This window comes from Rhipicephalus microplus, chromosome 4 (genome assembly GCF_043290135.1).
Source record: "Rhipicephalus microplus isolate Deutch F79 chromosome 4, USDA_Rmic, whole genome shotgun sequence".
Taxonomy (NCBI): Eukaryota; Metazoa; Arthropoda; class Arachnida; order Ixodida; family Ixodidae; genus Rhipicephalus; species Rhipicephalus microplus.
Window position 1 is genome coordinate 214,415,390 of NC_134703.1, and position 16,133 is coordinate 214,431,522.

General features: G+C 45.2%; 1 protein-coding gene across 7 annotated transcripts in view; it reads left to right on the forward strand.

Annotated features, from left to right (window-relative positions):
- The first annotated feature begins 2,514 nt into the window (after window positions 1-2,514).
- Window positions 2,515-16,133, forward strand: part of LOC119172975 (cell adhesion molecule Dscam1-like) — a 2,235,730-nt gene continuing 2,222,111 nt past the window's right edge. For all 7 annotated transcript variants that reach the window (XM_075891768.1, XM_075891770.1, XM_075891774.1 and 4 more), the window contains exon 1: window positions 2,515-2,768. The gene's annotated coding sequence lies outside the window, so the exon portion shown is untranslated. The remainder of the gene's footprint in view (window positions 2,769-16,133) is intronic.

Below are 16,133 nucleotides of genomic sequence, written 5' to 3' on the forward strand. Positions count from 1 at the left end.
TTAAAGGTACGGTTAAAGTAATTGAGCGTGCAAGAATTGCTACACTGGTTTTTTGCGTAGTGACGTCAAGTGACCGCTGTATTCTGATGTACCATTGAAAGGGGTAACACCGAACTGGGGCTCATTTATTTGTTGACCACTACGCAGCTATGTAAAACATTTAGTGTCACCATTCACACCAACACCTCTAGCCTACTAAACATTACAACAAAGTAACACATCGTTCATGTCGAACCAATGTAGGTACGTGCACAAAATGCTAACATTCCCGGCAGCATTCTACGCTCCACGAAAATTGAAGCGTTGCTTACACCACACGAAATAAAAACAAAACGTTCCAGAAAGTGCAATGAGCAGCGTTGGTTCCTTTTGACCATAAACATATTTCTCTTCGCATTCAAGAATGAAACACTACAAATGAGTTATTTGACATATGATTATGTGCTGTTTCATCATGCCACCATCATACACCCATCTTCCATCACGCCACCGTCATTTAGCTTGTTCAGCAAGCCTTCCACCAAACACGTTTTCCACCGCCACCATCAGCCGGAGTTTTCCCCTGTCACCACCACTGACTCGTCACCACCACCACTACCACCACCACCATCTGCCACCATTTTTTCCACTCTCGCCGTCATCAGCCAATGCCACCACCACAGTTTCCTCCATATACACTATTGTTTCCTCTCTATGCAGTATTTTTTACACCACATCCACCAACAATTCCAGCATTCACCAGCCCAGGATTTGAAAAAGGGCTATGACTCGCTACTTAGTGTTACTGCAATGTTTTAGTATAATGAACATTCAACAACAAGTGAATCACTTTCCAATAATTCCAACTTTCCAACTAGCGATAACAAGTCTTGAAACTGACACGTTCCTGTCGTATTGATTCTAAATAACACGAATCGCTTTTTGGTGTATACGCTCAATGCAAGCCAGTTACGTTTCAGAGTATTGATCACAAACATCTGCGTACTCAAGTAATGGGCGGGTGAGGGACGTGTGTGCAACTGATTTTGTATTACTGTTACAGTGTTTCAAGTGATGCCTGAGCAGCCAGAGCTGTTGTGAAGCCATAGCGACAATAATCAGCACAGGTGATTAGGTTAGTGTTCACATTGTACGCGTAGGGAAATGTTTTTTTATGTTTAATCCAAACTTTTGTTCACACGATTTTAATGACCCTAATACTACTAAATTTATGGTAATCGTCTAGAAACCAAAATATAGTATTAAAATAATTGCCAAAGGCACCTTGCTAACGTTTCTTGCTGAGATAGGAAAGAATGTGAGCAACTTGGTATTCTCTCTTACTCTGCCATAATCAGGCCAATACATCAGCACGTTTTCACAGGTTGTGATGCTCACAGAAAAAGAAAAATTATTAGCAATAAGAATTCAGAAACGATTCAAAGAAAAAAAGCGCCATTTATTGACAGTAAATGAAATATTTTGGGACAAAAGTTTAGTTTTTTACTGAAATGCAAATATTGTAAGCCGATGTTCGATCGTACCATCATTTCAGGCAGGAGAGAGGCTAGATATGAGCGGGGTATGTTTGAAGCATTTTGCATTGGAAATCATAAAGCGAATTGTGCCAGTGGTATGTCCTTGCCTCTGAGGTAAAAAAGGTGGGTCCACTTGTCACGCATCACGGGAAGTCACGGCAGCGCGCTTGTGTAATTTCACATACAGCACACTTGAAAGTCCAGCGTTCATTTGCTTTCGTTTTTGTGTACGTGTGTGTTCTGTTGGTACACCGTTTTAAAATAAACGGATGTCTTCTCACTCCAACACTTAATTACTAACCGTCCATAACATTGACTAGTTGCTGATGCGGAGAAAGAAAATTGTTTACGACAGTTTCATTCGGACAGAATTTATCACACACTAGCCTCCGGCGCTGGAGCGACGTATCCCGCTGGATAAGCAGACTTACTTGCCGCCACTATCTTGACACTATAATAGAAATTTTCGAGAAGACTATCACTTTCTCTTTTTTCATAAACGATAGCTGGCCGGAGTACACTAAGTGAGACACTTCCTAATACTAAATGCCTACACTGTTGTTAAGTCATGGCTTCTGTAGAGTTGTATTCTAACAAATTTGCTGCATTTTCTTCGTTTTTTGTTAATTCAATTTTTTACAGGATAAACAAATACGTACGGTGAGAAGCCGTTTCCAACCTTTTTTTGTAGTAAATAGTTTTAGTAAGTAATCAAGCGTATCTTGCTTTCTTTACTTGAACATCTTGTTCGTAGTGCCTTACAAATAATTAATTGTTAACAACAAACTATTGGAAAGGAGCGCGCCACGAATAGCGATGACCGGAGTCTACCACGACACAGCCACGGTCGATGGTCATGCGAGCTGCGCTGGGCAGCACTTCTTGGAACCTTCGAAGTGGCGTCTGTTGCAGCGCCACCGGAAGTAGCAGCAAAATGGTTTTGTGGGGAGCGCATGCGTGAACAACGTCACATCCTCTTCCGTTTTCATTTCCTTCTCTCCATCGACCGGCTGCCTCCCGTTGGTGCCGCTTTTCTGCCGAGCACCGGCAGTGATGAGGCGCGTGAAGTGGTGAACAGTGGTCATGGCTACCTTTCCGCGGCGCCGCACTATTGTGCTCACAAAACTGGCTAACTGCTCACACGCTTTCCTGCCGACCGCTGGTGATGTCCAGCTGCAGTGCTTCGTGCGTTAACGAGGCTTATTACACGGCACGCCCCGACTTCGGGTTGGACGACGTCTTGAATAACAGGTGAGGGAAGCGATGTTCCGCAGTGGATCCAATTTATCTGTAAGATGGACACTGTCGGCCTCAATAGCCGGTATACTCCTAGGAGAAGGTGCAACTAAAGTATGTCTATACAGGTGTACGTGCTGCTAAATAAGCACTGCATCAAGCGAAGAGTGGCCGGCGTAGAACTGCACACTTGAAAACCACCATTTTATTGCCATATTTAAGATACGTCAGACAATGCAGCAGGGTAATAATCTCGCATTCTTCCCGCGCCCGTAGAACTTGATTTGCGACCACCAACAGAAACTATAGTGATAAAACAGACGGCTAGTAAAGTAGATAGTTACTGGCCATTACGCATATCATTTTATCATCGTGAAAGCCGTATAGACCATTATATTTCCTGAAAAAATTTCTTTGTAAATGGCACAAGTAGGCAATGGCCCCGATCAAATGAAGAGGCCAGTTTGTTTAAAACAAGGTGCATTTAAACTTTTGGTTTACATAACGATAAGACGCCACGAGCATTGTCACTATGGAACTTCAATAACCGAGCAATTAGGTGGCTTAACACTGGCCGGAAGCGGCGTAGAGTATAGAAGAGAACCGATGCCGAAAAAGGGAACTTAGGAAATAGGTGAAATGCACCAGGCTGGTTTTCTTTTTTCAAACGGCATTCGTGACGTTAAATTCACAATGTCTTCTTGTTTTTTTCCCACGTTTCTGCGTGTGTGAAGTGATTGCAGGAATATTCGAATCTGTATTATTAGAAAATGAATGGGAAAACTGGGCATGAGGAGCTTTGACATAACTGACGTGTGTTGGCCTCGGAACTTTTTCTTGAGCGCATTCAACAGTTTGTGCTCCCGAAGGGGATGCCAATAGTTAACAAATCATTTTGCTCTTGAAGTTCAGTGATGTGGAGGTGTTAAATTTGCATCTTTTTACTCATTACGTTCATTTCACATGGCATTGTTCAGACATTTTCGTCTCCTGTGTTTGTTTGTTTTCTCTCTTGCTGTAGTATTCCTCTTCCATGGGAATTCGGTTTTTTCAAGTAAATATTATAAATAATAGTTTCAGCAGGCCCGGAGCATCCGTGGTTTTGCAAGATATTTTGACCCGGATGAAAAGTAGCATGCAGGGAACTTGGAAGCGCATGGTATCTCTTTTGTTCACTGTAGGGTGAAGGCAACAAAGACCACTCGGACCTTTTTAGGTCGCAACATGAACCTTTTTATGTCGCAACATGAATGAGCACTTCATTCGGCACTCCCTTTCTTGTTTAGCTGTTTCGTGGAAAATAGCTGATACTAAACGAGGACAGATGTTACCCAACCATTGAAAAACAAACAACTTTCCTCTCAAACCAATGGCTATTTTTATTGTACTCTTTTCAGATACCGGTGAACTTTACTCGTGCACTGTTACTTACAAATGCGCGAGCGTCACCTTTTTTTTTTTGTTTCCTGCACAGTTACTTTTATTTGGAAACCTACGCATTCATAGTAACACAATATAAACTTGACGTTCGTGCTGCGATTTTTTTATAAATAACTGGCATTGCTTGCGCGGCCTTAGCACACCAACAGACATGCATTGCAGCAGAGTTACTCAATAATATCGCTCACTTTGGCACATTTGATGCATAGCCCACTCTCAGGTACGCATTGCGCTTGCACCAGGCCCGTGGACAGAGTGGTTGCCTTAGGAGTCCTACCCGTCCCTGCTCCCAAAATTGTGATTGACGGGACACTTTACCGAAAGTAAAAGATGAAAATAGGCGTTTTTTTTCAAAAATAGTTGAGATTTTTTCAGCAAGTATACACCCCCCCCCCCCCAAAAAAAAAATCCTGGCTACGAACCTGGCTCGCACGCTATACAAGGATTCCGCCACAATGTTTTAGCTCGCTGAATGAAACCATTGTGCTTGCCAAGCAAGTGGCCAGGCATTGCCGATGTCCATGAGTGGCCGTGCACCTCAATCGCGGTGCCGGTGATTCGCGCGCATCCTGCGGATTGAGGTACCTGCACGTTGACAAACTACGTCCCTTCCTTTGCGCGGTAAACCACACTGCCTCGGTGCGCAGCCATGGCCGCACAGTGTCCACGCGTTCCTCTCTTTTGGGGCGTTGGGTGCTCATTCCACTCTCCATCCATCCGCCGATCGATAGCGCCCACGACGCGCTGTGCTGCTCTCCAAGCGCGCACCGCTGCGACGGGGCTTCCCGGCTCAGTTGTATTCTGCTGTCTCGTGCTTGTGGTACATCCACGTCTGTGTAGAGCAGCCGGCCTTGCTGCTCAGAGCGACACCTTGCGGCCGTTGCGGGCTCGGACGTGTTGTGCATGCGCAGCCGAACAGACATGCTTAGCACGAGCGACAACGTTGAGTGTTTGATTGATTGATTTGGTTTATTTACATCCCAAAAACTACCATATGATTATCAGAGACGCCGTAGTGAAAGACTCCGGAAATTTAGACCACTTGGGTTTCTTTAACAACGTTGAATGGTGCGTTTACTGTTAAACCGAAAGTGCATGCTCTTTGGGGTGGCTTTAGCCGCTTCCAGAAAATGACGCGTCAGATAACGCAAATGGCTCGTATAAATGGCTTCCCCCATAGTTCGTGGTTTTGCTGATACACTTCCAGGGCGTCCAGAAAAAAACCATCGTTGTTGGAAAGGAAGGCACGTGTAGATAGAGTGTAATAGTTGTTCGATTTTAATCACACGAAACCGCATTAGCAGAGACGCTTCACTCGAAGGCTTCAGAAAGTTTGGCAAAGTGGGGTTCTTTGACTTTCAACTGATTATAAGTGCACCCCTATCAAAAATGCAGCGGTCAGGATTCGATCCTGCGACCTATGAGTCCAGCACCATAACCACTGGACAAACGTTGTGGGTAAAAAATGAAACAAGCTTTAGTTGTCAAAGGCGGTCGTAAAATAATTGTCATCATGAGTGCACGCACTTGATTTTTTGAAAAGCTTGGCTTCTGCGACTTTCCTATTATGAATCCTATGCGATGGTGAACACGTGCGTGCCCGGGAAGTGCCGGGCCCGCAGTGGCAACGCGAGGATAGATGACTGTTATATCTGTGTGGCAGGGATGCTCCCCAAATTATCTTTTTTTTCGATTGTATCTTTACTGCAAATGATGTACCCATGGATAGTGATCGAAGAAACTGCGTATGGTAAGGAAAAACAAACATTGCTGATGCACTTGAACCAACAATAGTGCTGGTATTTATTTATTTATGCATTCAATTGTGCAAAAAATCAGAAAAGTAAAAAAAGTTGAAATAAAAAGTGCGAGAAAGCGTAAATAGAGTAAAAAACAGAAAAGCGTGAAATATTCACAGCGCAATCAGTAATGAAGGTATTCTCTACTTTCCGGGCTGCATGCGCTATAGAAGGGTGACGGATACAAGCAACTCCAGGGCATTCGTTCAGAGCCGACGCTTAAACAGTGGATTCCCATGCTTTCCTGCCATAATTTGGATAAAATTCATACAAATGTAGCCTGATATAAAGCTATAAAGTATTTACGGAAAAGAAACGCATGTTTTGACGAAATTGGCAGGTTCAGCAATGAGTAGAATTTTCAATCCTACTTCGATAGGGCTTTCTGTATTCCCAGTGTTGGTTGCATATGCCATACATTCAAGCATATAAATTACATTTTTGGTGTCACAGTTGAGAGAGAGAAACGTCCTTATTCACAAAAGCATTGAGAAAGAGGGCGTGCGAGGAGCCCCTAGTCCAGGGTCCCTAGGACGACTCCAGCGACGAGTCGGGCCCGCTGTATCAGAGCTCGGAGGACCTCGGGAGGTTCATCGCGGAGAGCACCATCCCACAGCTCCTCGTTAGGGCAACCTCCTCGTTAAGGCAACCTCATTAGAACGCGTTCATGGGCTATTTGGTTGCCTGTGAATAAAGGTGAAGGACGGAACCGACGTAAAGGAGAAAAAGAAGGGTACTCGTTAGCCCCGCCCTCTTTTTTTTTGTCTACGAGGGTTGCCTCCTTCACCTATTTTCAGGGGCAACCTTTAATTTGTCATTGAAATTCTGAAGACGTAGTGGTGAACTGTCAACACTTCAGTTACGAGGACACCTCTTATATCGCGTTATGTAGCAAGGACGGTATTCGACGAAGTCAATGGGGCAGCCACATTAAAGTAACGATGACGATTATAGTGTGTCGTGAAGGTTTCTAGCTCTGCAATGCGCTGCTCCCTGTGGTCCAGTGAAAATACTTTTTTTTTTAAAGGCAATCACTTTGCATGAGAATGGCAGCCAATGTGCATGAAACAAATGGAGAGTGAGTTAATACTAGGCTTGTCCTGAGGTCGCTCCGTAGTGCCATGTATCTGCACGCGTGACTGCATCATCAACTCTTTGCGACCCCTACTTTCGCCCCAAGAAAGTGTTGATAAGCGCAGTGCCATTTATTTATCTTTCGTTTATTTATTTTAGTACTCTAGGGCTTGAAGGCATTACAGAGAAGGGTAAGTTACGCTTTCAAGACAACATATTAAAAAAAAAAACAACGCCAGGCCAGCGCTGAAGGCGCAGCATGGTCACAGCGAAAGCTAGAAAAGCGGCTTTTTAGAGTCTTTTGTAAATGCTCATTGGGTAACTGCTACAAGGACACTTGGTGGTTACCGACCACGGCATTAATTATCAGAATTTACGCATAGCGGGTCGCCATTCGCACTGCTATTCTTCGTCATTCTTTTGAGAAGCGTGGTATCCGCTGAATACTTGAAAGGAGTTTTGTTGAAAGGAGTTCACGCGGTGGCTGACAAGGATGAGAAATTATGCCTGAAGTTGTTGTGCGCCACACTTAATAGGTTATCAAAAAGAATCTTTTGTAGTGGGTTTGATAGAGCATTGGACGACCCAATAGTTACACTATTCGCATTGTGTGAATCTTGGTTGTTTGTTTGCTGTTTTAAAACGCTCTTTTACTCATATTATCGCGATTCATTTTCCGGCATCCAGCCTGCCTGAGGCAAGTTTGCGAATAAGTCAGAAGCACCGGCGAGCCTCAGTGATAGAACACTGGGCTGGCACACAGTGGAACGGGGTTCGAACCTCACTGTGTCCATTCTGTTTATCGCCTACTGAGTTTTTTTCTCCTATTTTGTGCGACAGTGGTTACGGACACCGGTGGAGGCGGCGGACAACTCATCTCCTAGCACCTTTCGCTCTTGGAGCGATAAATTGGGGGTTAGATAGATCCAATAAAGAAAACCAACCATAGTGCACAGTAAAAGAACAAAAGAACAGGTAATTAAGAAACGCAAAGCATAACAGTGTCTATTACAAAAAAGAAATCAACACAATGAATTACCATTGAATCACAAGCATGTGCCTAGCAACCAAATAATGCATTGGTGCAGTGGAATGTGTCAAGGTGTAGATGTGCACAAATAAGAATAAGACGACAAAAGGGCAACTCAAAATTGGCAATACTATAATCCTACAAACAATACTATTATGACATCAACAGGTTAGTAACAGCAGCCTTAAACTTAGCATTATAAGTATACGCGACGACAGATTGGGGAAGGTGATTCCGACTTGCTAACGTCGGGGAATGAAAAATAAATTGAGGCACCTTTAAGCTTCGCCTTTAATAGTTGAACGCGATAGCGAAATGCGGCTGCTAGTGCACCCTTCAAACGCTAAATGCGTACTTATTATTACGTTTTGATACACACGCACACACACACACACACACACACGCACACGCACACGCACACACACACACACACACACACACACACACACACACACACACACACACACACACACACACACACACACACACACACACACACACACACGCACGCGCGCGCGAATGGCACATACAGGTTTTTGTTCTAAAGCAAGAGTCGCACGGCCTCCGAGATAGACACCGCGGGCTCACCTCTTGAAGGCAATAAATAGTTTCACAATGCCTCACAGATAGCCTTACATTATCTAGCATTTGCTGTTTGCTTGATCAACGCCCCTGAATAGGCATGATCTTTTTTTCCCACTAGATAGTCATAGTTTCCTTTTTTAGAGCCGTTTGAAAGTTACTCTGTGTTTATAGCGGCGATGGCTGCACTACCCCGGCTTTCTCCGGCGTAGTTTGATGGCCTCCCAAATGCGCCTACAAATTGCTGAATGCGCTCGTTTTCATCACGATACCTGTCGAACAAAAGGCGTTAAAGAGACTCCTTCCTCTACAAGGCATTTATGTAGTGTTTTTAAATCTGAAGCATTTCTTGGCGAACTTGGAACAACCTGGCCGTAAATGACATGCTTATAAGTCTTCACAATATCATGTTACTTAAAATGCTCGTCACACATCATACATGTCTTGCTAAGAAGTGCATCAGAGCGGGAAATAGCTCTCAGCAACCTTTCAAACAGTTGCGAAGTGGATGAAAATGCAAGAAAGTGCCGTATTTTTGGGTTGCTCTTGTACCCACTGGTGCAATCAGCCACGAAGCAAGTTGGCATGTAAAGCTTGACAGCTCCGAAACGTCCTGTGGCCGGTAGTATTGGGTTCTAAGAATTCATAGATGATAGGAGCCGTCAAAGATAACCATGTGCGCACATGGTCAGAGCATCGAGAAAGAAAGTGCGATGACAGCCGTGCACGCGGCCAAGCAACTTCCGAGAGGGGCGAAGCGGCAGCACGTGCGCCCGCGACATAGCCTTCGCGACTGTGGCGCCCTCTCACTGTCTGTGGAAAATTGGCGGCTGCCTTCGACGGCGATGTTACGAAACTGAAAATGTATCTATAAACGTTGGTGTGATCAGCATTACCGTCGTGCTGGCCCCTTTGGGTAGTCACATGATTACGTGGAATAACCCCAAGGCCACAAATGATGATGACGATGCAACGTTTATTTATGGAGAAAAAAAAGAGGTGCGAGTGTCAAGGGTGGTTTCCCGATTCCAGCAAACCAGTGGCCACTGAAGTTCGACCGGCTTGATCCAGGAGACCCCTTTGGGTCTTCAGATCAGTTCGGGAGAGAACGGCCTCCCACGGCTCCCCCAGTGGCGTGAGTATCAGAGGTGACTGTACCTCCATAGGCGTGCTCGGGCAGTCCCACGTGACATGTTGCAACGTCGCTTTCGACTCGAACGACGGACAGTGGTTTACATATGCATTAGGGTTTATGTGATGCCACCATTCTAAATGTGAATAGGTGTTAACCTGAATTTCTCTGAGCTGGTGAGCTTCGTCAACTTTAAGTGATTTGTGCGGTCGGGAATACCGCTGTCTTGTTTTCCGATGATGCTCGAGTATATCGCTTGCAGTTCAAGGTTCGTTCGGATCATCGGCGTCGTTCTTCGCTCGGTCGCCCAAATCACGAGCAAAGCTGTGCGCCAGCGCATTCCCCGAGATTTCCTCGCGACCTGGCCCAAATTATGGCATGGTCTTGTATCAGCCTGTCACCTAGTATTTTCAAGGCGACATTTGGTAGTCTACTACGAAGAAACATTCTGCAGGCTTTTTTAGAATCAGACAAGACTAAGGCGGAGGTATTCTCTGTGTCTTTAGTTCGAATAGCTAGCACAATCGCCACCGCTTCCGCCGTCACTGCACACATTGTTTTAATTCACGCTGCGACAGTTTTAGCAGTATGCGGCTTTGGTTGAACTTCTACTATAATGAAGCTTTCGTTTGATTTAGAGGCATCGGTGTATTCTACTTCGTAGCTTTCGCCAAACTGTTTTTGGAGCTGGCGAGCTCTAGCCTGTCTCCTCGCGCCATGGAAAAATTAGTCATGTTTCGCGGGATGGGGCAGACGGTTATGTGTTGGCGTGTTGCCCTAACCATGGTAGCAATGTTCTCCCGGCAGTATTGTGTTTTAGTAGAGCACCCAAATGAGTTGGGGTTTCTCTGCCTACCTTTTTAAGGTATAGTCATGCCCTCTGCGTGAAAAGTGTTGCTGCCGCTAGCTCTTCAAAAGTGTTGTACGCACCAAGCGCTTTCACTTTGTCATTGGATGCGTTAAGCCGTACACATAAGCGAGCCTTGTATGCTCCCCGTATTATGAAGTCAATTCGGTTAATTTCCCTTGGTGAGAGCTCCTGATATGGTAGTCCATATGTGACACTACTAAGGATGAACGCTTGTACTTAGCGTAGATTTTCTCTTTCGTTTAGCCCTTGACCCTTTCATGTTATTCTATGAATCACTCGAGCGATGTTTTTCAGTGCATATTTCATCATTTTGATTATATAGATAGCTATTTTGTTGCTTTGCAGCCATAAACCTAATATTCTCATCGTTTGTCTCTCCGGCAGCATTCGATCTGCTACGCTTAGTTGTGTGGCTGGTTTCTTTCTATAGTTTCTGCCATGGACGTGAATAAATCTTGATTTATCTGGTGCACAACTCATGCCACTATATTCAGCAAACTCCTGGGCGGTGTTGATCGCTTCTTGTAAAATTTGCTCCTTCTGTCCTAGTGAGCCTTTGTTGACCCACAATGCGATCAGCGGCGTAGAGCATAAATTGGAGGTCAGCTAGGGATTCACTCCAGCTGCTTTGATAGTCGATTCATTGCTATTAAAAAGAGGAGTGGAGAAAAGACTGGGCCTTACAGTGGGCCCCTATTTGGCATTGCAAATGTTTGGGAACGTATGTTGTTCATGCCAATAGTTGCTGTGCGGTGGGAAAGAAATGATTTGACAGCAAAATGTTCGAGTACCACAATTCACTGATTGAAGTTCTTCTAGTACATGTCTACGAGAGATCGTATTGAATGCCTGCCTCAAATCAAGCGCTGCGACTACGTTCTCGCCACCAGTGGTTACACTATGAAGCTCTTCATCTTTTATTCGAAGGAATATATCCTGTGTAAATAAATGCTGTCTGAATTCAAACATGTTATCAGACAGATAATTCTCTTTTTCTATATATTCAGATAGCCTGGTGTGCAAAACCGTCTCGAAAAGCTTGCCTAAGAATGATGTGGGGAACAATATGGGCCGACGGTTTTGGAGAGTTTTATCCTTTCCAGTTTATGGAATAAAAATTTGTTGGCCTCCTTTCATTTGCTAGGGATTTCTCCTCTTTCCCAGACTTTTTCGTTAAAGTATTCGGTAATTTTTTCAAGTTGCTCATCGCTCATATTCCTCAACGTTGCATTAGTTATTCCATTCTCTCCTGGAGCCGAATACGTTTTACACGACATGGTAGCCGCGAAAACCTCGTGCTCACTTCTCGGGGAATCTGGGTCCTGATTATCTAAACCTTATATTCGAGATCATGTTTAGTTTCTCCACCACTGCCAATGTATTTCTCTCGAAGGATTTGCAACAAAGCGTCATCATCCCCTTTGAATTCTCCCTCTCAAGTTCGCAATGCTCTAGTTGTAGTAGTTTAAGTGTTCATGGGGTCTAGCAGACTACTTTTCAATATTGCTTACGTTTTAGTTCTAGAGAGCGTTCTTTTCAGAGAATCACAGAAGGTGGCCCTATTGCTAACCTGAAGCTCTCGGGCACATTTATTCACTTTTGCGGAGAATTCTGCAATTTTAGAGACAATTCTGGCTTTCACTTCTGTGTTCAATATCTGCCTTTTCCACGTTTCGATGATGCTACGCCGGCCGCCCCACAAATGCATGAGGGGGGGGGGGGGTGTTCACCGCTGGAGTTTTTCATTTATTTTGATGTACTTGGTACGTAAGCTGTACGCCTTCTTCGTATCGTCCACCCTGTCGTCTAGCGTTTCTAGTGGGGTCTGTGCCACCGGATACTGCATGTAGGCCTCCCAATTTGTTATTTTAGTCATCCCGTACGACCATTTTAGCTTCAAAGTTGAAGTAGAAAAAGTCATTATAAAATGGGCACTCTCCATATTCTCATAAAAATTTTTTCACGATAAACTTTTAATAATGTACGTTAAGGTTACATCCGGATTTGTGCCCGTGCAAACACTATTGCCTTGTATATTGGCCCCCTGGGGCATGGTCTCTTGTTGCAGCTCGTATTTCTCTACTACCTGCAAAATATCTGCACCTTTTCTGGTGTTTTCCCGGCATGCCAGACAAGTATCGGAAGCCTTGAAGTCACCTGCGAAGCCTAATCCTTCTTTATGGACCATGCGCCCAAAATCCCACTCGAGCATCTCGAGAAAGTTGACGTGACGCCATCTTGGAGGACTGTAAATATTAAGATTAAACGTTTTGGGCTTTACCCCTTTTATTGGTATGGAGCTCAATCAGCTGGTGCTTGGTTGGGCAGTCAGATCGATAATTTGCACTTCTCACGATACCTTCATGCACCAATGTGGCTATCCTAAAAATTATATTTGGGATGGTGTCATAATCTCTTAATTTTATTATGTCGTTCCAAATTTCTAGCAAACACAACACGTCAGGTTGTGTAACTGCAGCGTCCATGTATGATTGCTACACCGCCGCTCGCTTGTGGAACGAGTGGCAGTTCGAATGCCATATCTCAACGGGGTCAGTGGTGCGAGTTGTATTACTGTCCATGGCTAATCACACTCTCGACATCTGTTAACTAAGATGCTGCCCCGTTTTCAATAAGACTTGCCATAGGAGCATCCAAATCACTGCAATCTCTTTTATACGGGCTTTGCTGTTTATTCATTGGCCCGTGCACGTAAGCCTTGTGGCTCTGAAGCTTCCGCATACAATTGTTGCTTACAATTTAGTAGACCGCGCATCTGTTTCACCAGTTGGCTCATCGTTCTCCAATACTTTTTAACGTGAAGGGCTGTGTGAATGGTTTGTCTACGTGATTAGTTTGAACTACTGTGCCCATGGAGTTTGTACTTGTATCCTGAGAGCTGCTACTCCTTATTTGAGTTCGCCCAAGGACTGCTTTAACTATCGGTTTCCTGAAAGTATTTTCTAATACTCTGGGTGAGATGTTATAGGGGTCGCCCCCTCACGCCGTTCTCGCCGCCCTGGTCACCTGCCACTCGGTCGAGCTCCCGGCCACTCCAGAGAGAGAGAGAGAGAAATAGAGAGGAAAGGCAGGTAGGTTAACCAAGCTTGGCTCGGTTGGCTACCCTACACTTGGGGTGGGGGAAAAGGGGAATAATAGAACGAAAAGAGACAGAAAAGAAGAGGAGTAAGAAAGAGAAGCATAAATAGTCAGCTCGAAACTACACAGCACGGCCTCGCACAGTTCTTTCACAAGCGGTCGTGAAGTTTGGTGTTCCTTAAAAAGTACAAGAGGGCTTTCGTGGCTTTGCGCGTATGGGAAGCCGTCGGCCAAGGTCCCAGGATCTTCTCTTCTGTAAGCGGCCGTGAATCCAGCTGACAGAGCTTGGCTTCCATAATACGTCGTTCGGTCTGGTATGCTGGGCAATGACATAGAATGAGCTCAAGTGTTTCCTCGCAGGCGCAGATGTTGCATGCCGAAGTGCTCGCCATTCCAAGGAGACGAGAGTACGAATTCGTAAATGCCACGCCCAACCTCATGCGACACAGTAAAGTTTCAGCGCATCGTGGGAACCCGGATGGCAAACGAAGTTGCAAGTTTGGGTCTATCGAATACAGGTGCGTGTTGGGGAAACCCTGCGTATTCCATTGTAGGAGAGATATACGGCGAGCAAGTGATTGTAGTAGCCTTGCAGCGTCCGTTCTCAAGAGTGGTATCGGCGTGCGCTGGTCCTGGCCATGAGCCTATCGAGCAGCTTCATCTGCGCGGTCATTGCCAACGATTCCGCAATGACTCGGCAACCACTGAAATACAATATCGTGACCTTCCGCGAACGCTTCGTGGTAGTCGTGCCTTATCTGATATACTGATTGTTCATGTAGCCCGTGCTGCAGAACAAACCGTAGTGACTGTAAGGCTGACCTGGAGTCGCAAAAGATGGCCCATTGGTTAGGTTCCTGGTGAAGAATGTACTTTACTGCACCTTGAAGTGCTGCGAGCTCTGCTGCTGTCGACGTCGTGGTGTGAGAAAACTTGTACTGAAGCAACACATTTTCAGATGGAACAACCACTGCTCCTGTGGAACTGTTGGAATTGGTGGAGCCATCGGTGTAAACATGTATGCGGTCGAAGTACCTTTCGTCCAACAGACGCAAACTCAGTTGCTTCAGGGCTAGCGTTGACATGCGTGCCTTCTTAAAGATTCCAGGAACTGATAAGCGCACGTCAGGTTGACGAAGACTCCATGCCACTCCAGGCATGCTGTTTAAAGTAGGGGATCGGGATTAAGGACAGGAAGTAGCTTGCGACATCGGGGCTCCTTGTTCGCGATGTTTCTTCTTTTTCCCGTGATCATGCCTTGTGCACGATCACGGGAAAACCTTTCGGCTATGTCCGCCTGGTTTCCAAGCTATGGCCATTCTTCGTTATCATCAGTGTCTTCTGATTCACACCACCTTGGTTTTGGCGGCAATGATAAGGCTGCGCTAGTTACCTTTTTGTCTGTCGTCTGGTCTGGCAGCTTAAGATGTTGCTACATTACTGGCTGCTTGAAGCGCTCTTTGCATTCTTTGGTCCCCGTGAACGCATGTTCCATGCGTTCACGGGGACCAAATCACGGGAACCACAACTTTCACGGGAACCACGGGGACCAAATCACGGGAACCACCACTTTCAACGCATGAAACATGCAGGGTTACAAGGGTGGTCCGGTGGCGGCTCCTTCATACCACAGTTGTCACCATGTTGATGATGGTCGTCAGGCAAACGTCTCTTCTGGGTCCCGATTGCTTGATGGCATAGCAGAATTGTATAGTATTTTGGAATGGGAAACAGTAGACCTCACTGCCCATATAGTACACAACTTGTGGTGTTATGGGACCAAAAAACGCGATCACCACTGTCTTTGTCTCTCCAAGCATTCTGGCTCTAAGGATCTTGACTCCTTGCGTCCGTATGCGTAGATTTGCTAATAGAATTTCTCGGCTTGTGTTGCGAGACAGACCATATATAACAACTTTTTGTGTGCCGTATCCCACTGCTGCATAGGCATTGACAGCGTGCAATATTCCTTTGAGAGGATGCTTGTGATTTTTTTGGTGATATCTACTAAGTCGTGGTTGGGAGTGGAGATGATGAATATGTTGGATGAATAGCCGGAGAAAAAATTGGCTGCCGGTTTTTTACCTTGACAAGCGTTCACGACTGCTTCTGCAATTTGTTCTGCTGTTAGTTCTTTTATAGGAAGTCCCTGGGATGGTCCTACGATGATTTTTAAGTCTCCCTTGGGAAGTGGTGGTAGCTTTCGCTTCTTCGATCACCTTTGCGAGGTAGGTTGCGAAAGTGATTTAGATGTAGGATTCATGAAGCCATAGTCTCCCTATGTTGTCGTGAATTTGTTTCCCGCCTTCGCAAGAGATTTCTTTCGATGAACGGTAAAGACCGTATGCCAGCC